Source organism: Heloderma suspectum, chromosome 2 (assembly GCF_057233095.1).
Source record: "Heloderma suspectum isolate Gila_16-S chromosome 2, 16-S_ref, whole genome shotgun sequence".
NCBI lineage: Eukaryota > Metazoa > Chordata > Lepidosauria > Squamata > Helodermatidae > Heloderma > Heloderma suspectum.
In genome coordinates, this window is record NC_139459.1 from 3,670,843 (window position 1) to 3,695,955 (window position 25,113).

The 25,113-nt window shown below is 46.6% G+C and overlaps 1 long non-coding RNA gene across 2 annotated transcripts; it reads left to right on the top strand.

The window, feature by feature from the left end:
* The first annotated feature begins 527 nt into the window (after positions 1-527).
* LOC146351873 (uncharacterized) lies at positions 528-25,113 on the top strand. Of its 2 annotated transcripts, XR_014787330.1 has the most exons (5): positions 581-1,094; positions 1,274-1,416; positions 19,333-19,432; positions 23,512-23,607; positions 24,017-25,113. It is a non-coding gene; the product is annotated as an uncharacterized LOC146351873 (long non-coding RNA). The 2 variants fall into 2 exon arrangements; XR_014787331.1 differs by lacking the exon at positions 1,274-1,416 and having other exon boundaries at positions 528-1,094.

Genomic DNA, 25,113 nt, shown 5'->3' on the forward strand with positions numbered 1-25,113 from the left:
CTATCTTGGCACCTCTAAATTAAGAGTTCCAAGCCTATGGCCAGGGCAATACATTTGGTGCAAGCAAGCAGGGTGCCAAAAATACTGCTATGTTCGGATTCAAAGGGAAGGAGGATCGGGGGGTTGGCTTGTTAAACCGACTCCCAGGCTGGCCACAGGAGGGTCTGTGGGGTCCAGCCGCAAAGCAATTGGTGGTCCTGAGTGGCCCGATTGCATGGCCAGAGGTCAAAGAGGACTGCACCCCAGCGGGTCTGGAAACTGCATTAGAATCTCTGCAGCTGGGAAAGTGGTCAGCTAAAGAGAAGCAGTGTGCGGGACCTCTAGCATGGTTATTGCTGACAGCTTTGGGAGCTGTTGGGCAGAAGTATTCAGAATGGAGAGAGGAAGCAGCAGAAAAGTCCAAGGACGAGCTAGATAGGCAGCAAGATCTGAGGCTGTTAATTAGAGAAATGTTGCAAAACAGCCTGGCCTCTAACGAGGCATGGGAGCGTGAAGGCGAAGGAGTAGCCATTAGCCTGGTATGCCAAGGTTGGAAGAATTGCCCACGGTGTTCCAGGGGGTGCCACATCATCACCTCGCCTGATTGGGATGAAATCCCTAAGAAGTGGAAACTGAAAATGAAGACCCAGAAGATGAAGATGCAGAATGGAGCAAAGGTGAAGAATCAGCACCCAGGACATGGGCTAGACCCCTCTTAGAGTGGGAAGTGCGCCAGAGGACGGTCCCAAGGCAGAAGGAAGCGGAGAGACCATGTTGAAGATCTTTGTCAAGGTAACAGTGTTTAGCTTTGACCTGTTCTAGAATTGCATAGAGCCTATAGCTACTGATCATCAGCTATATGACTTTTGAAGAATGTAACCATTAAGCTTTTGCCGTGGAATTCCTTGTAATGAAGAAATCTCATTGATTTGAGTGTCCAGTGTTGGACTGCCTGAGCATGTGTGCTGAAGAGATCGAGAAAATGCTACTACTGTGCCCCTTGAAGCTGCAATAAACTGTGTAAGCTGGGAGACCCAACCTGATTGAGAAAAAGAGGATACTGTAGCAGCTGTCTCCAGAGACACAGGGATCTGTGTAGCCAGCTGGCTGATGCTGTAAGTGATGTTAAAATTGTAAGCTAAGACTGTTTTCCTGTTTGAGACCCCAGCAGAAAAAGCTGACCTGAGTCGTTTGTCGCCCCTGACAAGGCAAAGATTTGGCTGCCCTGTATCTCATCATGTCTTGTTTCTAACGTGAGATTTACAAATACAAACTGTGAAGTTTTACTTTCAAGCCCTGCAAATCACCCTGCCGCTGCCTCCGGAGGAAGATTGATGGCTGCGTAAAGAATGCAAGTATAAGGCGACCCCCATCACCCTACAGCGTCCTGAAAACTTTGTTTCGTGTGCCAAGTTGAGGGAGAAGAGGAGAAAAGAGGTGTGTGTGTGTGTGTGTGTGTGTGTGTGTGTGATGCTGTGAATCCCTGGCTAGCCTGTCCAGTGATAGATAGCCCCAAGAGTTTTTGCTGTTAAGAGCTGTGCAGTCCAAAACTGCCCTAGAATTGTAAGTGTACTTTGCAGAACGGGAGGGGATCATAGCCGAGCTCTCCTTTTCCCCTTGCAAAAGAAATGGTTTTGCTGTTTTTAATGTGTTTGAAATAGCTTAGATTTAGATTGCCAAGTAGACCCATCAAAAGTTCAGAAGCACTGGCAATGTGTTTACAAGCTCCCTAGCTTGGACAGTTGCTTCCCCTCAGCAATCTCTGAGCGACCAAGCTGAGAAAGTGTGCGGGGAGGGGAGTAACTTTTTAGAGTAAAAAGTGTTATGAGAGCAAAAATAATGTCAAAACCGAACTTCAGTAATGCAGTGAGGCCTTGTAAGTTATAGCCAAGACTTGATAAGAAGTAGCCTAGAAGAGTTCAAGCCTATTCAGTTTCTGGAATGTCAGGGTCTGTATGAGCTTACTTCTGTGTGTTCTCCAAGCAGAGCCAGGGGGAGTCACCCAACTCGCTAGTTGCTGCTGGTCTAGCCTTGGCAGAGGCCGGAGAGGGAGGCTGGAAGATGTCTGGTGAGAACCTGACAGAGGCAGAGTAAGATTTAGAGAAAGGTTGCCCAGGCTGAAGCATCACAGCTAGAGAGCCTTGCTGAAAGGCTAAAGGCCCTTGCTGTCAGCAGATCTGAAAAGGGTGGAGTCACACCTTCCCCTTTGAACTGATGCAGAGTCAGGGAGCCTTTGCTGGAAACATCTCGTCTTTATTGCCCAAAGCCTTCTTTGTTTTGATCCATCATCGTCTGGGCTTTTGAGAGGCACTCTGCATGTGGACTGGAACTTTGGATTGTTAAAGACTTGCCACGGACAGTACTGTGACGCTTTTCATGGACTTGAACTCTCGTGGCTGTGTATTATGTATCTCTGTTTATAGTCAGCTCAGTCTATGGCAGACTGAGTTTGATCTATGACTTTTGGACTTCCCTCTGCCAGAACTCATGCAGCATGGAGTTGCTGATGCAAAAAAGGTGGCCTAGAACTCTTTGCATGTGTGAGTGTGCCCTTCCTGTGATTTTGATGGGCCCAGCCAGAGGAGCAATACGATTGCTGGATCTGCTCCATCATGCCTCACCATGCAAGAAATGTTTTCCAGTCATGGTGTTAGATTTCAATGAAAGTTTTTTGTTTGTATTTTATGATTTGTTAAATACTATGTGATATTTGCAAACGTCTTTACTGTCAGTTGCAACTCCGAATGACACTGAGTGTGGTTCCCCGTGGTTTGATGTTAGTGCCACTCGGGACAGAGCCTTCCGAGTAAACATGTAGAAGGCAAAGAAAGCCATACGGAACAAAGAGGGGTTTGAGCAATTACACGATGGGATAGGATGGCTTGCCCCCTTAACGGTGTATGCCCCACCATGGCCATTAGTGTGTTGGGAACAAGTGAAACACAACAGGGTAGCACCATGCTTCCAATGACAAGTGGGGTTCAGCAGGGGGTGCCAGACCATACATGCATGCCCCAGTGACAATGCCCAAGGGTGGGTGTGCACAATGTGGAAAGAGTGTCCTGGCATTAACTGTGCCGCCCCAAATTGTCCCTATCTTCAAAAAGGGCAAAAAGGAGGAACCTGGGAACTACAGACCAGTCAGTCTGACATCAATCCCTGGGAAAATTCTGGAGCAGATCATAAAGCAATCCATCGGGAAGCACCTGGAAAACAATGCAGTGATTACTCGAAGCCAACATGGATTTGTCAAGAACAAGTCCTGCCAGACGAATCTGATCTCATTTTTGGATCAAGTAACCTCCCTTGTGGACTGTGGGAATGCTGTAGACATAATATACCTCGACTTCAGCAAAGCTTTCAACAAAGTGCCCCGTGACCTCCTGATGAGCAAACTAGCTCAAAGTGGGCTAGAGGAAACAACGATCCGGTGGATCCACAGTTGGCTACAGAATCGGGCTCAAAGAGGGCTTCTCAATGGGATCTTCTTAAACTGGGGAGAGGTAACGAGTGGAGTACCGCAGGGTTCAGTCCTGGGCCCAGTGCTCTTCAACATTTTTATTAATGACTTGGAGGAGGAGGTGCAGGGAATGCTGATCACATTTGCAGATGACACAAAATTGGGCGGGATAGCTAATACCCTGGAAGACAGAAACAAAATTCAAAGTGATCTTGATAGACTGGAGCACTGGGCAGAAAACAGCAGAATGAAATTTAATAGGGATAAATGCCAAGTACTGCACCTAGGAAAAAGAAACCAAATGCACACTTACAAGATGGGGGATACGTGGCTCAACAACACTACAAGCAAGAAGGATCTTGGAATTGTTGTTGATCACAAACTGTATATGAGCCAACAATGTGATGTGGCTGCAAAAAAGGCAAATGCTATTTTGGGCTGCATTCATAGGAGCATAGCTTGCAAATCCCGGGAAGTACTAGTTCCCCTCTACTCAGCACTGGTTAGGCCTCATCTGGAGTACAGTGTCCAGTTATGGGCACCACATTTTAAGAAGGATGCAGACAAACCGGAGAAGGTTCAGAGGAGGGCAACAAAGATGATCAGGGGACTGGAAACAAAGCCCATGGAAGAGAAACTAAAAGAACTGGGCATGTTTAGCCTTGAGAAGAGAAGACTGAGGGGAGATAGGATAGCACTCTTCAAGCACTTGAAAGGTTGTCACAGAGAGGAAGGCCAGGATCTCTTTTTGATCATCCCAGAGTGCAGGACACGGAAGAATGGGCTCAAGTGACAGGAAGCCAGATTCCGGCTGAACATCAGGAAAAACTTCCTGACTGTCAGAGCAATATGACAATGGAACCCATTACCCGGGGAGGTGGTGGGCTCTCTCACACTGGAGGCATTCAAGACAAGGCTGGACAGCCATCTGTCAGGGATGCTCTGACTTGGATTCCTGCATTGAGCAGGGGGTTGGACTCGATGGCCTTGTTAGCCCCTTCCAACCCTACTATTCTATGATTCTATGAAATGGCAGTTATTGGATTTGTGGAGAAAAGGCATGGCTGTGGTTACCCCCAGAGTGGATTGGAAGATGCTTTCTGGGACTGCTGTGAGGGTCCCATAGGTTTCTGAAGACCTTGAAGAGCCCCGCAGTAGGTAATTATTGGGCTTGGAAAGTGAGATGGCAACAAGACATCTTCAGTTCAGCTGATTATGCCTGGAGCCTATTACCTGAGGGTGGGGTAGCCACAATAATGTACAAAATGAATATCTTTGGAAGGGCCCATTGGGATAGAAATGACAAGCCTGAGAACTGCTGCTTTGCAGAACCGCCCAGACTTAGACATGATTACAGCAGCTCAGGACGGCGTTTGTGCCATGCTACAGCAGGAATGCTGCATATACATCCCTGATAAGCAGAGTGTGATAAATCACAGCGTCAGGGCTCTGTATGCGCAGAGTGAGAAAATACATAACTTAGAAGGAGAGTCCCTCTTCGGCCCGATTTCAGACTGCTTTCAAGAGATCGGGGGGTTGGGGGTGGAAGCGAGTAGTTGCAATAACTACTCAATAACTTCTGACGGTTATTGGCAGCTTTTTAGCCTTGTGTGCTTGCTTATATGGCTATCGGATTTAAAGTATACACTGAACTAGATGTCAGCCCCCTGGTGATCAAGTGGCAAGGCAGACTGTTACCAGCCTTTGATCGTCTGAGGGTGGAATGTATTGGCCCCTGGAGCGTAGCCAAGTCATTTGTAGTGTTAGAGGGGCCTAGAGATCCATAACGCTTGCTTAAGTTCATTGCAGATGAGTCAAAAGGCCGATAACAGCCTTCTCAGAACATTCCTTGCTAATGAGGAGAGTCTGTATCTCTGATGTGCCTGGGAAGCAACGTCTGTTTACAGGTGGCTGTGCCTGAGAACCAAACACTTCTAGCCTATGCTGAGAATGAACGCGGGGGGCGCGTGCTGCTGAAACACTGCTTATTGCTAACCTGTCTTGTATAAAACCCATTGTGCCCAATGGCTCGGGGTTCAGAGAAGCTGTCTGATTCAACCACTGGGTATGCCTGTGTGCTGTAAGTCACCAATAAAGTACTCCTTGTAAGTAAACCTTTGAATCTGATGTATCACTATCTTGGCATCTCTAAATTAAGAGTTTGAAGCCTCTAGCATGGTTATTGCTGACAGCTTTAGGAGCTGTCGGGCAGAAGGATTCAGAATGGAGAGAGGAAGCAGCAGAAAATCACTATCTTGGCACCTCTAAATTAGAAGTTCGAAGCCTACGGCCAGGGCAATACAGGAATTGCTGGCAAATGTGAGATGGGTGTGTAGGTACTGCTGATGAAACTGCTATTTTCCTTTAATGAATTACTTTAAAAAAAATAGTTAGAGGCTGCCCGGAGCACACCCATACTTTGTGGAGATGGCCACCAGAGTGTAGTGGTAGGCAAGGTAAAGTAATTTATTTTATTATTTATTTATTTATTTCATTTCTATACCACCCAATAGCCGAAGCTCTCTGGGCGGTTCATAAAAATTAAAACCAAACACACAATAAAACAATTTAAAATATATAGAGCATTAAAACCACAATAAAATCTAGCAGCAGTGCAGGAGTTTAAAATACAGATTTAAAACAGCAAAGATAAAAATTTAGAAAGCTAAAATGCCTGGGAAAATAAAAAGGTCTTCACCTGGCGCCGAAAGGAATACAATGTAGGCGCCAGGCGAACCTCACTAGGGAGCTCATTCCAGAGCCGGGGTGCCACAGCAGAAAAAGCCCTCCTCCTAGTAGCCACCCGCCTCACTTCCTTTGGCAGGGGCTCACGGAGAAGGGCCACTGACGATGATCTTAAGGTCCGGGCAGGCACATATGGGAGGAGGCGATCCTTCAGGTAACCTGGCCCCAAGCCGTTAAGGGCTTTGAATGTTAACACCAGCACTTTGAATCAGGCCCGGAAATGGACTGGCAGCCAGTGCAGCTGGAACAGTACTGGCGTAATATGAGCTCGCAGGCCAGTCCCTGTTAACAATCTTGCTGCCCTATTTTGGACCAGCTGAAGTTTCCGGACCGTTTTCAAAGGCAGCCCCACGTATAACGCATTGCAGTAATCCAGACGAGAAGTTATCAGAGCATGGATAACTGTAGCTAGGCTCTCTCTGTCCAGATAAGGGCGTGGTTGGTATACCAGCCTAAGCTGATAAAAAGTGCTCCGTGCCACTGAGTTCACCTGTGCCTCAAGTGACAGTTCTGGATCCAAGAGCACCCCCAAACTACGAACCTGATCCTTTAGGGGGAGTGCAACCCCCTCCAGAACAGGTTGAATATCACCTAGCCGGGCAGATGAACCACCCACTAACAGTACCTCCGTCTTGTCTGGATTGAGTTTCAGTTTGTAAGTAATGCCATGAGATAGCTCAGAACTCTGATGGCCAGCTGTAAACTCTGATGGCTAGCGTATTGCATGAAAAACCACAGACGCAAATGGCGTAGTGGACGCCATTTGCGGCCGTAAAGCCCTTACTTTAAGCTAAATGCAGCCATTTATGGCTGCATTTAGGTTAACCTAAGGCTTTACGGCCGCAAATGGCATAGTGGATGCCATTTGCATCCAGATTCCTTCCTCCTCAGTGATATGGCATGGCAATGGCGGCTGTATCACCGGCAATACAGAGCCAGCCAGCAGCTCCACAGAATCGCTGCGGAGTAGACCTGGCCCACGAGGATTCCAGGGGGAGGAATAGATTGCCTCCCCCCTGCAGACTCCCCCGGGAAAGAAGGTAGGGGTTTCGTACATCCCTATCCACAATCACCCCTCAGAAATGTAACATTTGGAAGACCCTGTGGAAGGTGCTGGACCCTGAAAAATGACAACTAGAGCTGAGCCAAAACCTCTCAGGACACATTTTTCTCCGAAGAGTTCTGATATTTTTTCTTTTCTGAGCCCCCTAGAAATAAAAAGCTACTTTGTAGAATTTTCTCCAAATTTTCTTCACCATGGTTTGTGTGTGTAGTGGCAGCATTCCCTCCCCCGCCCCCACGCCCTGAAATGATGGTAAATATGGGATATTGGGGAGGATGCAAAATGGGGGCAGGCCACCAACACAGTTGATGTTGTTGCCACTTGCAGTGGGAGAGCAACCCCAGCCAAACCCATAGGAAAATCCCCCCCGCTGCCCATTTCTCTGCCAGCAAATAAGGTGGAGAATTTGGAGAGGCCATCTGTACACCGCTGCAATATCATTAGGGGCCCAAGTGACTTCTGCGATGAGGAGTACCTACTACCAGCTCCAGCTGGTATGTCAGCTGCACCCTTTCCTGGCCAGGGGTAGCGGGCCACTGTAGTCCATGCACTGGTAACCTCCCGTATAGATCACTGACATGCTCTTTATGTGGGGCCACCCTTGTGCTTGTTTGGGAAGCTGCAGTTGCAGCTGGGGCTGAATGCGATGGGCAGGATGCTGAGTGGGGTGCCTGGCTGAGCACATATTGCACTGGTGTTGTAGGGCGCCACGTCCTGCACGCCTTTCATGGGGTGAGGGGGGTGGGGGCTTCGTTCCATGATGGATTTCAGGGGGCCAAATGCACTGGCATTCAGCCTCACCGAGATCCGTCGTGGAATTCTCTGACATCCCTAGGCTGGACAGCTGTCTGTCAGGGATGCTCTGACTTGGATTCCTGTACTGAGCAGGGGGTTGGACTCGATGGCCTTGTAGGCCCCTTCCAACCCTACTATTCTATGATTCTATGATTCTAGGGTCTCTCTCACCCCTGCCTCCAGCCTCCTTAAATAGGGGTGTCAGGACTGAAGACAAAAGAGGAGCTCTGCTGCTGAGCTCTGGTCCATCTCATGTAAAATCCAATGGGCTTTGTTTTTATAGAGGGGTCAGGGCGGGACTTCGAGGTGCAGGGGAAGGAGCCTCACACCACCACACCCCTGGTACAGGTACGGATGTACGAAACGACTTACCTGTTTCATTTTGTACATCCATGGTGAGGGGGGAGGCACTCCGTCCCTCCCCCCGAAATCCTCGATGGCTGGCTCCGCTCCGTGGCAACTCCACAGAGCTGCTGGCCAGGGCAGCCCATAGCGACATCTGGCTGCTGCTGGGCTGCACAGGGACACAAATGGCGGCCGCCGTAGCCGCCACCATTTGCGTCCCTTTTTTTTGCCGTGATAGGCTACGTAAATATTTACGTAGCCTATCACGGCAAAAAAAAAGGGGGAATGCAAATGGCAGCGGCTATGGCAGATGCCATTTGCATTCCCTTTTTCAGCCGTGATAGGCTATGTAAATATTAGGCTACGTAGCCTATCATGGCTACAATGGTGAAGCGAATGGCGGCCACAGACACAGATGCCATTTGCAGAGCAGTGCAAATGGCAGCAGGCGAGTGCTCTGTTTCGTGCACCTTTTTCAGGGTGGGGGGGCGGGGGGCTTTGTTCCGCTACGGGTTTTGGGGGGGCTGAATGCACTGGCATTCAGCCTCAATGAGATCCATGGCAGAATTCTCTGCCATCCCTAGGTACCGGTTTCGATTGCTGTCCAGGCTTGTTAGCAGCCCTTCCTGGGATTTTGCCAGAGATGGATTAAGGACTGCCTCACCTTGGCTCACTCACTCCAACTCCAAGGAGCTCGCCTCACTAATGATCTTTCAGATTCCTCAAATGTGCCAAGTGCCCCCTGGGCTTCTGGCTGTGTATACATAATTAAGAAGGAATTCATGAGGAAGATAACTTTGAGAATATGTATAAGTTTGCTGCCCACGTTTCGGTGGAGTTGACCTTCTCCGAGAACCTGTGCGTCTCTAGTATCTAGCAAAACTGTACACCTTTGATAATATTTTTACTTTATACAACACAGGCAAGATTTTGCTAAAAGCTTAAGGCTACAATCTTATACCCATGTACCTCAGAATAAGTTCCCTGGTTACTTCCAAGTAAATATGCAAAGGATGGGGCTGCATACATTTTAAGATGAGGTGCCTCAATAAATCCACCCGTTACTAGGAGCAACCTAAATGCACCCTGGCCTTTACTAGGATTCTTTCTTCTACCCCTACCTCCCAAACATCCCATTCCCCCAGTTTGGAAAGATCCTTTTTAGAGTTTTTCACTTTTCCTTTCTGTTTTAATCACCCTAAATAATTTGGCCTCCTTTGCAAACATGGCCACCTCACTGCTCACTCCTAAATGTCTGTGCATGGACCCCCCCCAATTCACTTTGGAGGCTGATTCAGATCTTCTGAATCAGCCCTGATTCACCTCGGACCTATTTGTACCTGATCCAATTCGCTTCAGATCCAAATCGAAATTCAGATATTCGAATTATTTGGATTTTACGTTTTCCTGTTGACTTGCATTGGAAAACAGAAATTACCACAACTTTTTCCATTTTTATGATAAATCCGATGCTGTAAAGAACAATATGGTTTAGGAACCTGGAATGTCAGATCAATGAATCAAGGTAAGCTGGAGGTGGTCAAACATGAGATGGCAAGATTGAACATCGACATCTTGGGAATCAGCGAACTAAAATGGACAGGCATGGGCGAATTTAATTCAGGTGACCATCATATCTACTGCTGTGGGCAAGAATCCCTTAGAAGAAATGGAGTAGCACTCATAGTCAACAAAAGGGTGGGAAAAGCAGTACTGGGGTACAATCTTAAAAATGATAGAATGATCTCAGTACGAATCCAAGGCAAACCATTCAACATCACAGTAATTCAAGTCTATGCCCCAACCACTGAGGCCGAAGAAGCTGAGGGTGATCGGTTCTATGAAGACCTACAACACCTTCTAGAAATAACACCAAACAAAGATGTCCTCTTCATCATAGGGGATTGGAATGCTAAAGTAGGAAGTCAAGAAATCACCGGGGTAACAGGGAGGCATGGCCTTGGTGTACAAAATGAAGCAGGACAAAAGCTAATAGAGTTTTGCCAAGAGAACATGCTGATCATAGCAAACACTCTTTTCCAACAGCACAAGAGGCGACTCTACACATGGACGTCACCAGATGGTCAATATCGAAATCAGATTGATTATGTCCTTTGCAGCCAAAGATGGAGAAGCTCCATACAGTCAGTCAAAACAAGACCTGGAGCTGACTGTGGCTCAGATCATGAGCTTCTTGTTGCAAAATTTCAGCTTAAATTGAAGAACGTAGGGAACACCACTAAACCATTCAGGTATGACCTAAATCATATCCCTTATGAATATACAGTGGAGGTGAGGAATAGATTTCAGGGGTTAGACCTGATAGACAGAGTGCCTGAGGAACTATGGACGGAGGTCCGTAACATTGTTCAGGAGGCAGCAACGAAATCCATCCCAAAGAAAAAGAAATGCAAGAAAGCCAAGTGGCTGTCTGATGAGGCTTTACAAGTAGCTGAGGAAAGAAGGGAAGTGAAAAGCAAGGGAGAAAGGGGAAGATATATCCAACTGAATGCAGAGTTCCAGAGAATAGCAAGGAGAGACAAGAAGGCCTTCTTAAATGAACAATGCAAAGAAATCGAGGAAAACAACAGAATGGGAAAGACTAGAGATCTCTTCAAGAAAATTGGAGATCTCAAGGGAACGTTTTGTGCAAAGACGGGCATGATAAAGGACAAAGAAGGCAGGGACCTAACAGAAGCAGATGAGATTAAGAAGAGGTGGCAAGAATACACAGAAGAACTATAAAGGAAAGATCTGAATGTCCCTGATAGCCATGATAGTGCGGTCACTGAACTTGAGTCGGACATCCTCGAGAGTGAAGTCAAGTGGGCCTTAGCAAGCATTACTAACAACAAAGCTAGCGGAGATGACAGTATTCCAGCTGAACTATTTAAAATCGTAAAAGATGATGCTGTTAAAGTGCTGCATTCAATATGCCAACAAATTTGGCTCACTCAACAATGGCCGCAAGACTGGAAAAGGTCAGTTTACATTCCAGTTCCAAAGAAGGGCAACGCCAAAGAGTGTTCAAACTACCGCACAATTGCGCTCATTTCACATGCCAGCAAGGTGATGCTCAAAATCCTACAAGCTAGGCTTCAGCAGTATGCGAATCGAGAACTACCAGAAGTACAAGCTGGGTTTCGAAGAGGCAGAGGAACTAGAGATCAAATCGCCAACATTCGCTGGATCATGGAGAAAGCAAGAGAATTCCAGAAAAACGTCTATTTCTGCTTCACTGACTACGCTAAAGCCTTTGATTGTGTGGATCACAACAAACTGTGGCAAATTCTTAAAGTGATGGGAGTACCAGACCACCTTACCTGTCTCCTGAGAAACCTGTACGAGGGTCAAGAAGCAACAGTAAGAACCAGACATGGAACAACCGAGTGGTTCAAAATTGGGAAAGGAGTACGACAAGGCTGCATATTGTCGCCCGGCTTATTTAACTTATATGCAGAGTACATCATGAGAAATGCCGGGTTGGATGAATCAGAGGTCGGAATTAAGACTGCTGGGAGAATTATCAACAACCTCCTATATGCAGACGATACCACCCTAATGGCAGAAAGCGAAGAGGATCTCAAGAGCCTCTTGTTGAGGGTGAAAGAGGAGAGTGCAAAAGCTGGTTGAAACTCAACATTAAAAAAACGAAGATCATGGCATCTGGCCCTATCACTTCCTGGCATATAGAAGGGGAAGAAATGGAAGCAGTGACAGATTTTACTTTCTTGGGCTCCAAGATCACCGCAGACGGTGACTGTAGCCATGAAATTAAAAGACGCTTGCTCCTTGGGAGGAAAGCTATGGCAAACCTAGACAGCATAGTAAGAAGCAGAGACATCACCTTGCCGACAAAGGTCCGTCTAATCAAAGCTATGGTTTTCCCAGTAGTAATGTATGGCTGTGAGAGCTGGACTATAAGGAAGGCTGAGCGCCGAAGAATGGATGCTTTCAAACTGTGGTGCTGGAGAAGACTCTTACGAGTCCCCTGGACTGCAAGGAGGTCAAATCAGTCAATCCTAAAGGAAATCAACCCTGAGTGCTCATTGGAAGGACAGATACTGAAGCTGAAGCTCCAATATTTTGGCCACCTAATGCGAAGAGAAAACTCTCTGGAAAAGACCGTGATGCTGGGAAAGACTGAAAGCAAAAGGAGAAGGGGACGGCAGAGGATGAGATGGCTAGATAGCATCACCGATGCAATGAATATGGACTTGAGCACACTCCGGGAGAGAGCGCAGGACAGGAAGGCCTGGCGTGCTATGGTCCATGGGGTCACGAAGAGTCAGACACGACTGAACGAACGAAGAACAACAACATGACATTTGGGGACCTGGCAGCTGCAGTGAAGGTGACTGAACTTGCCAAATTTCAGACACTTTGGCCCAGTAGTTTTTGTGCTAGCCATGCATACAATTTCCTTTTCTCAGAAACTAAAATACAGGGTAAAAAACTGTCAGCCACACAAGGGATTAGAGATCCTAATCAGAAGGTGTTTAAGGTGACAGTTAGGAGGTCACTATCCCTAATCTCTGGTGTAGGGGTTTTTTGTTTTTGTTTTTTGAAGTGCAAAAGTACTGTCCTTTTTTCTGTCCTGAATCTGTCACTGACCTGAGGCTCTCATTAAGGGAAGAAAGAAAACTTAAACATCTCTTTGGCTGCAAATTGCAATACACATTACCTGGAAAAGTCACACTGACTGAACTCAGTGGGGCATATTTATTAATTGCACTGCTGCACTGTCTCTACTCCAGATAATTTTATTTAAAACCCCCTCTTATTTGCCTTTCTTCTAAATTAAATTGCCCACACATGGAAGCCTTTTATAGAGGAATTGTTCCAGCCCCCTGATCATTTTGGCAGCCCTTTTCCCCAGGAAGGGTAAGTTGAATTCCCCCCTCCCAATTCGTCCTCTCCCCCTCCCTTCTCTAGCAAGTTCTCACATTTGCTCAGTCTAGGGATGGCGGAGAATTCCACCACGGATTTCAGTGAGGCTGAATGCACTGGCATTCAGCCCCCCCCCCCCGAAATCTGTGGCGGAATGGCCTCCCCCCCGTGGATTCCCCCCGGGACGAAGATTACCTGGGGCGGATGTTCCACCGGCGCCGGCACCGGCGGCTGGTCTTTCGACCGGCTGCCGCGGCCGCCATTTGTGTCTGCTGTTTGCCATGATAGGCTACGTAAGTATTTACGTAGCCTATCACAGCAAGCAAAACAAAAACAAAACAGCATATGCAAATGGCGGCGGCTATGGCGGCCGCCATTTGTGTTCCCTATTTTTCGCTGTTTTGGCCTACACAAATATTTATGTAGGCTATTATGGCAAAAAAAACAGGGGAACACAAATAGCATAGTGGGCGCTATTTGCGTTCCTTTTTTTTTTTGCCGTAATAGCTTATAAATATTTATGTAGGCTAAAATGGCAGGAAAAAAAGGAACGCAAATAGTGCCCACTATGCTATTTGCGTTCCCCTGTTTTTTCTCCATAATAGCCTACATAAATATTTACATAGGCTAAAACAGTGAAAAATAGGGAACACAAATGGCGGCCGCCATAGCCGCTGCCATTTGCGTATGCTGTTTTGTGGGGGGGGTTGCCTGCCGTGATAGGCTATGTAAATACTTACATAGCCTATCACGGCAGCCTGGCTGGACACAAATGGCGGCCGCTACAGTGGCCGCCATTTGTGTCCGCAGCAGCCAGTCCGCGGCCAGAACTCTGGCTGCGGATGGCCCTGGCCGGCTGCTCCGCGGAGCCGGCTGGGCAGGATTCCTGGGGGGGGAGGACCAGATTGCCTCCCCCCCCCATCGAGGATTCCGGGGGGAGGGACGGAGCGCCTCCCCCCCACCGCGAATCACATCTGTGAAAAGGTAAACGAATTTTATACATCCCTAGCTCAGACAGGCTGTTGGGGCTTCAGAATTGTCTGAAGTGATCTGAAGCGCTTCAGATCTCTCCAACCCACTTCAGACTGCTTCGGATGGCTCAGGAGTCAGGACCAACTTCAGATTTGGACTATAGAAGTCCAAATCACCCTGATTTGCTTTGCAATTTGGGATTCAGACTGAAGCTGTGCACAGCCCTACTCTAGATCATTTATGAACAAATTAGAAAGCACTGGTCCCAATATAGGTCCTTGTGAGGCTGCACAATTTACATCCCTCCATTGGGAGAATTTACCATTTATTCCTACTTTGTTCTTTCTGTTCTTTAACCAGTTACCCCAATCCATAAGAGAACTTCCCCTCTTATGCCATGATGGGTAGGTTTGCTCTGGAGTCTTTGGTGAGAGAGTTTGGCAAAAGCCACTTGGAAGTCCATGTAAAAAATGCCTGTGGTCTGGCCCCCTCCTCAGTGGCCTTCTGCTAGATGGCTAAAACCTTCTTGTTTAGAGGGTCTTTGAGCCATAAAGGTCTTTTAAGATCCTTTCCTAAGCCATTTTTAACTTTCCCTCAGGGACCAAGCACCATTGGGGGGGGGGTAGCACAAACTTGTAATAAATACCACAATCCCAAACTATACATACGATTCCATATATCATGATAAAATAAAAGTTTCAATTTTAATTCTTGAAATTACATTTTCTATATTTCTGTAATTACTTTTCTGCCATATCCCTCAACATCCCCCCCTTACTATTTATATATAACAGAACATCCGGCTTGAAGAGGGGCCCTACAAAACTTGCTAACTATTTTGTAACTTTTTGGTTGGTCCTAATAAAAGTATTATCCCATTGATGTTTTGACACCCCCCCCCCACTCCCATTGTAGTGGGTCAATGCAGCTGCAAACATTTTATAACAGACCAATTCATTTTCAAGCTACATTTTTCTGACTTTTTCAGTGCAAAATCATTTATTGTCTCCCCAAAGTCAATTGCTCTTGCAAACTCACACTCAGGAGACAAAATTGGTAGGTGGCTTAACTGTTCTTGTCCCATAGTAGAATGCCTGCCATTTTTGATAAGTACTATTTTGATGACTATTTTGCAACTTTCAGCTTCTGCACACTGTTCCCTCTCCTAAAGGAAATCAACCCTGAGTGCTCATTGGAAGGACAGATACTGAAGCTGAAGCTCAAATATTTTGGCCACCTAATGTGAAGAGAAAACTCTCTGGAAAAGACCCTGATGCTGGGAAAGACTGAAGGCAAAAGGAGAAGGGGACGGCAGAGGATGAGATGGCTAGATAGCATCACTGATGCAATGAGTATGGACTTGAGCACGGTCCGGGAGAGAGCGCAGGACAGGGATGCCTGGCATGCTATGGTCCATGGGGTCATGAAGAGTCAGACATGACTGAACGACTGAACAACAACAACACTGTTCCCTCAGTCATCAGCAGTGTGCAAAAAATCAACTGAAAGCTAGTTGCTTTTTTGTGTGGTAAAGATAATGGGAATAGTTCATTCTGTTTTTAAAAAGTAGACTTGACAGTATTGTGTGTGTGTGTGAGAGAGAGAAGTAGATATTTAGGGTGCAATCCTATGCATCTTTAGACAGAAAAAAAGTCCTACAACTCCCAGCATTCCCCTGCCAGTATGGCTGGCTGGGGAATGCTGTGAGTTGTAGGACTTTTTTCTGTCTAAACATGCTTAGGATTGTGCCCCTAATCACATATATTTTGCGCCTGTAAATCCTACAAGCAGCACTGGCTCCCACTGTCCTTGGGACCAATGTCCCTGATTATTATGGCACTGTGTTCCTCCCACTAGCTCTCCCTCCCTTCTGCCTATGTAGAAGGAACTCTGAGACTGCTAGTTCTTGAGAAGGGCATACCACATTGGGAAGCACAGACCTCTCTGTCCCCCCAAATATAAGTCTCAGTTTGACTGCACAAGCACTCTCTCTCTCTCTCTCTTCTAGATAAGAGCATCATGGTAGGGGATAGGAGGGAGCAGCAACATACTGTTCAGAATGTTGCTTGGTCTGCTTTAACACTGCTTCTGATTGGCTCCAACAAGTTATGACCTATAGGTACATGGATTCAGAGAAATCAATTTCCATAAATATCCTCAAGTATGATCTACAATTTAGCTTCAATTTCCACCTCCACTCATAGTAATTGGGTTGCAGGCTGGGGTCTCCCACAATGCTTGTGCCCTCCTTGCCATATTGAATTGTGTGTGTTTTTCTGGCTAGAAGATGTCTAGTTGCCTTAATAGGATCTTTATATGCTCTTGTGTTCTGCCACTTTTAATAATGTTCTAATTTTGTTTTATTACGTTTGTTTTAATTTCTTGCCAGCTGCCTTGAGCTTTTTTAAAGGAAGGTTGGATCCATGAGTTTAAAATAAATACATTATTCCCCTCTACCCCGCAACTTAAAAGGCCCTAGACGCTTCTGCCATTCCCATAGCGATGGTGCTCCAAGTCCTTGGTCACTTTGGTTGCACTTTTCTGAAGCTGTTCCAACTATTCCAACCCCAATGAGAGCCTTTTTGAGATGAGGGCAACAGTATTCTAAAAGTTGCTGCAATGGAGAAGTCTATAAAAGCTTGACAATATTGGCAGTGTCATTCCCAAACAGCTTCCTGATAATCCGTCACATGGAACTTGCTTCTCTCAGTTGGCACATGCTGTGTCAACATTTATCCTTGGCATGTCCTATCCACCACAGTCCCAAGGTCTCTTTCCTGGTTTGTTGCTGCTAGGGGAGGCCTTCGTTAGAAAATCTGGCTGTCTGGGGGCCTGACAGATCTGCGCAGCCTGCCCGACCTGGCTTGCATTTGTCAGCTGAGCTGTGCAGGCTTTTCTCAGAATCTGGAACTTTTCTCGAGGTGGGGTGGGGTTTGTTTGTAAAAAGACATTTGCGCAAATGGCATAAATTGCACAAATTGTGGCTGCAATTGCTTACTTTGCACAAATTACAGCCACAATGTGCACAATTAAACAAATTATGGCTGCAATTTATGCAAATTATACAATTTGCACCTGCAATTTGTGCCAATGCCTTTTTACAGAAAAAAGGAAAAGGGAAGTCTGTGAGCTGACCAGGGAGTTGGGCCAGCTCATGGGGAGGTGAGCCGAAGACGGGGGGAGGAACTGCTGAAAGCTCAATGGGCTTCACCTGCCCAGCGGATTTCTCCGACATTCCTAGTTGCTGCCAGTACAGCCCCTGTCAGTGTTCATGTGAAGTTAGGATTTTTCCCCTCTCAACGTGCATCATTTTACCCTTCAAATGTATCACTTTGAATTTTGAGCAGCAAAGGCTTTTTATCAGGGGAAGAACTAAGAGTGGAGTTGACGTAACAGCCGAATACAGAATTCACCATTGTATGAGTACAACGCTAGAAATGCACCGTCGCAACTGATTCTTCCTCCTTTAATAGGAAAGAAAGTGCAGAGTCAGCAAGGAAATCAGGGAAGGGGGGGTGGAATTCAACAGGACAAACTGTTGAATATTTCAGAAACAAATGCAAGCAAACTAGAGATATTTTAGACACAACATCTGGGAGGGGGAAGCGGGCAGGGGGGAGCAAAACACCATTAATACCTGAACGCAAGCGGAGGGGGTGAACAAGCCCAAGACTAAAAGGCTGTCTAGTAATAAAAAATCCATTAGGTCCTCATCCTTGCCAGCCCTTCCCGACTGGGAGTCCTTAAGTGCTTTCTCTACCTCTGTGCACACAGAGCCCCCCCCCTCCCACTGCCGCTGCCGCCATGAGGCCACTTGGGCCTAGGCCAGAACATCCTCCTAATGTGTGTGAGCAGCATGCTGACTTCATTAAGGCCTTCGATTAATGTCAGGATGGACCCACTCCACAGGCCGCATTCATCACCAGGGCGATGGCATCTTTAGCGCGAGGCCGTTAGCATAATCAGAATGGATGAAGCCACCTTGGGGAGAGAAGAGGGGGAGGCTTTTAATAGACCCATAAGTGCTGGCGGGATGAATATTTATGGTGCGCTTCCTTTCTGAAGGGGGCACAATGAAATATTCAGCTCGAGGCAGGGCAGGGCGGAAGGGGGAATGGGGGGGGCGGAATCCATCTCTTTGCTCCAAGGAAGCTCATTTGCCTGTCCCTCCATCATTTGCACTTCTTGTTCCTATAAGGCAGGGAGAGCTGGCAGGGAGCAAGAGACCACCCAGGTCATAGACGCACAGCTCACGAGAATAGACTGCAAAGTTCTCCCAAGTGCAGCTCTCCACAGATCAGCCTGTGCAATCCAGACTGCGGTGTTCCGCAAGAACTACAGGGTGCAGGCTTATAAAGGCTTCCGATGACTCAAGCTGCACATGGGAAAAGAAGGCAAAGCCATGCAGGTTCACTAGCCAATTTGAGTGTGTGTGTGTGTGTGTGTGTGTGTGTGTGAGAGAGAGAGAGAGAGAGAGAGAGAGAGAGAGAGAGAAGGGGGGATGGGGTGTAGAGGGAAATTTTCCTGACCCCAAATATGGCATTAAGCCAAATAAACATTTATTGATGGTTTGGAATCAGGAGACTGTAGCAATATTAGGAAAATAGGTTCAAATATAATATATGATGCCAAATATGGGATCAATGACGTCTTCGAGGGTGTGGAATCAATGGCTGTGTTTGCTCAGGGTCTGCAGTGGGCAGGCGCACGCCCACGCTCACTGCAAGGAAACATGAGAGGGCCCCTACCCTGGCCAGATCATGGTGTCCAGTCAAGCACTCCCCCAGGAAGAGGCAATACACAGGGACTTAGACTCTGAAATGGGGACAAAGATGTTTTTAGAAATGCAGTTAACATTCGATTTAATGTTGTCCTTAAATTAAGACACAAGAACATTAGAAGAGTTGTGCTGGATCAGACCAAGGGCCAATCTCATCCAGCACTCTGTTCCCACAGCAGTGGGAAGTCCACCAGCAGGACACATGAGCCCCGTAGCACCTGGTCCTTTGGTAAATGGTAAGCCCTTTGGAAATAAAATATAGTTCTGGCACAACAATACTTATTAGCTCTTTTTCCTTTTTAGAGCAACTGCAAGAGCTGGTGTAACATAGTGTCTTACAGTGAATCCTATACATGTCGACTCAGAAGTTTGTCTTACTGAGTTCAATAGGACTTGCTCCCAGGTAAGTGGCTATAGGATTGTAGCTAGGAGTGTGAACTCGGAGGTTAACACTAGAGGCATATGAGAAATTCATTTCTGTTCACAAATCATAGGAACATGTCCTGTTTATAATCCCAAATGCGAGCAGGAGATTATATATATATATATATATATATATATATATATATATATATATATATATGCTTGTGAATTCTTGAATTTGTGATCATGTTAGAAAAATGTGTATTTTTTAATGTACACTTTGAAATGTACATTAAAAATATGCATTTTCACACCTTAGTCAATGGAGGAAGTGTACACTTTGGGGAAACCCCCCCCAGAAATGTGCACTTTCTGCATGTGAATGAGCTGGAAGCCACGCTGAAAGTGGAGCCGGAGGCAAACCTAGCTTCGGAGTGACTGAGAATGCAAGTGAGCTCGGGAATTGCTCCCCCACCCCTGGTTAACCCCGAGAGTCTTGCCCCAGCCATGAACCCACGTAGCACATTGCTCTAGGCCAAGGGTGGAGAACCTGTGGCCCTCCAGATGTTGTGGGACTCCATATCCCATCACCCACAGCTAGCATGGCCAATGGTCGGGATGGGAGTTGTAGTCCAACATCATTTGGGGGGCCACAAGTTCCACACCCCTGCTCTGGGCCAGCCTTACCCAACCTGGTGCTCTCCAGATGTGTTGGACTGCAATCCCCATCATCCCCAGCCAGCATGGGCATCAGTGTGTTCAGGAAAGGCAGGGCTGAAGTCCTGAGTGTTACGAAGGGAACTGGATAATAGGACTCTATAACAACACAAGGAGAGAAAGTTGATCACCAGATCCAGCATTCGGTTTCCCAAGGTGGCCAGCCAGATGCCTCTGGGAAGCTGACAAGCTGGAGCTGGAGGCGAGAGGCCTCCCCTGCTGCTCCCCCACCCCCATCCAGACTGCTTTTCAGAGGTCTCCTGCCTCTGACCATGGAGGCTGCACATTCCATCATTGATCCCCACCCCCACGAATTGTTCCCATATAGCAGATGGGCAGGTTGAGGGATACCAGCTTTAATCGAGGCTTGACCCAGGGGCTGGCCTGCTTATAACTCATACGCTTCACCGCCACTGGACTTGGCTCCGGCACATGGAGCAGCGCAGCAGAAGGCATAACGGTGGGTGAAGGAGGTGAGGGAGCAGAGCTGCTAAGAAGGGGAGCGTGCAAACTCCTGGCCAGGCTGTCTGAGCAATGGAGGCAGAACTGAGCAGGGAGGAGCCCCAGCCCCACCCCACCGGGAGGTGAGAGGGAACATCTTCAGCGCAGAGAGCCCCGCCAGACTGGAGAATGCAAGGGAGGACCTGGGCATCTTTGCTCTCTCTTTTTTCTTTTTTTTAAACCTTCTTGCGTGATTCTGGCAAAAAAATAATAAAAAAAAACACAATAGACTGTCTAGACTTTTTCTTGGGCTATTGTCAGCGCGGGAAGACCCCCTGCTGCTTGAGGCATTGTCAATACTTCTTTGAAGTGCAAAAGGAGCCTTGCAAATACCGTTCTCTACCTGCAGCAGCTGGAAACATTTGCATTGATAATGAATGCTCAGAATGGAGTGGTGGTGGTGGTGGGGGGGGGAAATTCCGAAAGCAGCTTTCATGCAGGACAACTTCCTGGCCTGTTTTTCTTCTTCACTTCAAGGAGACCCTTTTCAAGGTCCGTCACACAGGAGTTGGTTTCATAAAGTGCTGTGGGTCCCACTTGTTACAGTGTTGCTGTTGTTTTGCATCCAGCAGGGAAACTGCCCACTACGGGTCTGCCCCCCCCCCCAAACGGCAAGGTTGCACTCTTGCCTGCTGCTCCCAGGTTTCAGCCCAGAGAACAGGCATTTAACTTCATGCAACAGGGGAGATGAATTGCTGCAGCTGCCCATCCCTCTCCACAGATTTTCATCCTCTCTCCTTCCCTGCTTGGAGTGGGGCAAACCAAGGTAGCGTCCTTCTTGCTTCAACAGGCAGGGGAATATTATTTCTCTATTTTAACGGTATTATTTATGAAATTTCTATCCCACCATCCTCCAAGTAGCTCAAATTGGTGTACATCAGGGGTGCAAACCTCAAGCCCAGAGGTGACATCCAGCTCACATCGGATCCCAATCCAGCCCTCCACAATTTCCCAGCTGGCCATGCCGCCTTCCCCAACCACCGATCATTTGGTGGTCTCCCAGCTTTTGTGGACTTTCCCCCCAGACTTGAAAAGGTTGGAATACCTCTCCTAAGACTGAGTAGTTGCTAGGAGTAAGAGCTCTCAGCTACAATATGTTGGTGCGCTGGCCCTGCCCCTTTCACCTGAGGCCCCAGTCACCACTGGAATGCAGACCCCAAGAACTTCTCCAGAATGGAATTTGGCCCTTGGGGTGAAAGAGGTTCTGCACCTCTGATGTGCATGATCCCATGTATTTCACCCCCACAACAACCTGTGAGGTAGGTTAGGCTAATAGGGAAGACAAAAGAAGTCCCAGGTGGGGGGAGGAGCTGCTGCCTTGTCCCCCACTTGATCGGTTCATTTACAGGTAAATGCTCATTCTCCATGTTGTAAGTAACCCGATAATCCTCATTGGTCCTGTGCCTTTAGATACTGGCCAACATCAAGACATCAAGGAAGTGGCGCCTGGGCTGCCAATATTTCAAGCAGCCTGTAGCCTGATGCCCCAGCCGGAACAGATGATATTTAAGGCCACAAAAATCAAACCATAGCAGGACTCAGAGTTTACTTCTGTGGCAACTGGAATGGTATCTGTTGCACAAGTTGAGCTTGCATAAGTTTCTGGTACATCCACATTTGCACTATGGTCTGAACAGGTCTTTTGGATCACAAAGCTGGAGAAAATGCCACAAAGGATGACTAAAATGATATTTGGGGTAGCAGAGAATCTTCCATTATGGAGAAACAGGAAGTCCTCATTTATTAAAATAAGAATTTGTTGCCTCAGTACACTACTGAAATCCTGTGGTCATTTTCCAAAATGAATAAGAAAAAGTTTGGCATCAAGCAAAGGCAATCAGTTCTTCACACAAGACATAATAAACCTGTGGAACTCATTGCTATAGGATCTTTGCAAGAAAAAGCTACCCTGAGCTCCCTATCATTCAGGGAAGGAGGAGAGATTTCTCCTGGCCAAGATTTGTCCAGGATTACTATTACCATGGACATAGAAAGACAGTTACAGTGCAATCCTATGCACATCTACTTGGAAGTAAGTCTGATTGATTTCAATGGGCCTTAATCCCAGGTAAGTCAGTATAGGATTGGAGCCCTAATTTCCAGGCTATGTCAGACCAAAGGCCTGTCTAGACCAACATCTTGTTCACTCAGTGGCTAACAGATGCCCCACTAGGAAGACCATAAGTAGGATGTTTCCTTACTGGCCTGGACAGAAAAATTTCCTTACTGTCCTGGACAATCCTGATTCTTGAATGTGTCTAGCATGTGCAACAACCTCAATCAGCTTCAAATTCTGGTAGACACTAAACAGACTCTCTCTGCCTGAAATTGCTGCTGCTGTGGTGACTTCTGCAGCAGCCCTATCACCATTCTCCATGACCTTTTAATAAGTGAGATGGATGCTTTGACAGGGGGCCTTTTGAAGCGCCCAAGGAACCCCTGGCTGGATTAACGTTTTAGTCCATTTCATTTCCGTCAGCTTCTCACAGTGAAGCTGGGCGTGGAGATCTGACTAAAGACAGTAATTTGGAAAGGCAATTTTCCTGAATTGCAGGTACAGTGAGATGCAGAGAGATGTAACTGCTGGCTCAGGCAGTCAGACACAGAATAAACACCAAAGTGATTTAATGGATTCTTTTCATGCCTGCTTCTCTGTTTTTTTCCCCCCTAAAGCCTCCATGAATGAAGCAAAAATAATTATAAGCCCAAAGTGCCACCTCATTTGGCATAATCGTTAGTCTCGCCTCACTTCCTATCAAGCTTATTTTCCTGGTGGAGAATAAACAGCTTACAGAAGGAGACTGGCAGAGGTCTCGTAGGCTTAGAGGCAAGGGGCTCCACTGTACAGCAAACCACCCTAGACAACAAAACTGAGAATAATAACATCCCCTTCTCTTTTAGGTGAATCCCAACTTTCATAGGATCAACATAATGTTCTGGAGACAGTCTGTTGTAATGGAAAATGGAGAAATGGCCTTTTCATCTCACTCGAGCAAGGTGGGACTTGCTTGTTGATTTGGGGGGGCAACCAAAATGGAATGTTGAGGTAGATTCAGAGGAAGAGGGTACTTTCCCCCAACATGAGTTGACTTTTGCAGAGATGATGCCCTGGGAATCAAGAGAAACCCATTTGTCTGAAGGGATCTGTTCAGGAATCAACAGATCCGTCTATTTCCAGTCCATGTCAGTTTCACACATTATCATTCATAAGTCTGTTCCATCTTGTTTCTCCTGTAATGTGCAACTTTTTAAAATCCACATGAAAATTCATATATAAATATGTCTTTTTGAACATGTTTTGCTCACATAATATGCATTTCTAAATAGCTTATCTAGAGGCAGGTATTTCTAAATGTGTTTTTATTCTGAAATATACATGTTTAACATATTCTGATACTTCTTTCAGCTGAGAACTGCATTGCATCATTTGGAGAAGAAGGATAATTACATTCTGATCCACATATTTGGCCAGGAGGGGCAGACCAAATCAGTTCACCTTAGAATGTGCAAAGTCTGAATTCCACAACCATCCCAATGTGTGTTCTAAAGCCAAGAACTTCAGGGGAAGCTGCAAAGACTTGGCTTATACTAAAACAGACATATTGCTACTGAGTCAATTGTACGCTGGATCCTTTCAGACAAAAACATTTCCATTTGATTCCCAAGGCTTTGTGGTGATTGCAACATATGAGGAACACCCTGTTTATCTGAATACCCACCACCACTAAAGCTGATGAATGCTCCTTTTTGCAAGATAGCTAGAATGCAAAGAGCATTCCATTGCAAGCACACAGACACCCCTCCAGAAGGGAAGAGGGGTTAGACGTTCACCTGACTGAGCAGGAACAAATAAGAGGGACAGATAAGTTACTTTTTTTTGCCTCTGTTCTTCTATTGCTGGGGAACTGAAGCACAGCTTGGGTGCTTACTGATAAAACCTGTCCAGCCTTTCCAGTTGCAAATAAACAGATAAGTAACAAGGCATCAGAGGGTCTCCAGCTGCCTGTCTTCCAGAATGACTCTCCCAAGGCTTCCTGGCCATCACAGCATTCATGGAAGGGGCAACAGGAAACAACACATTAATGCAAGACAACGCACATGTCAAAGAGTGCCTTCTGTCCTTGCAATGCTTTCCTCCATCAAAGTGTTTGCGGTCTCCTGTGTAAGAAGACATGTGGAAAAAAAATGCTATATCAAAACAAGGACTGACTCAAATATTTATTTTATGAAATCTATAAACCGCTCAGTATCTAAAAAGATTCCTGAGCAGTGAACAGTAAAGAAAACACAATCAAAACAGAAAAATCATATTTAAAATCAAGTTACACCAATCAAACCAAGGATGGTCAAACTTGCTTGCTCATTTATGTATGTATGCATTTATTTATGCATTGTGTTTGCAGTGTGGCTGCATCTGTCTAATTCAGGCTCCACTTGGCTGTGCCAATGTCTAAATCCCCTTCCCAGATGGCTCTGCATGGGAAATAAACACTTCAGAATGGC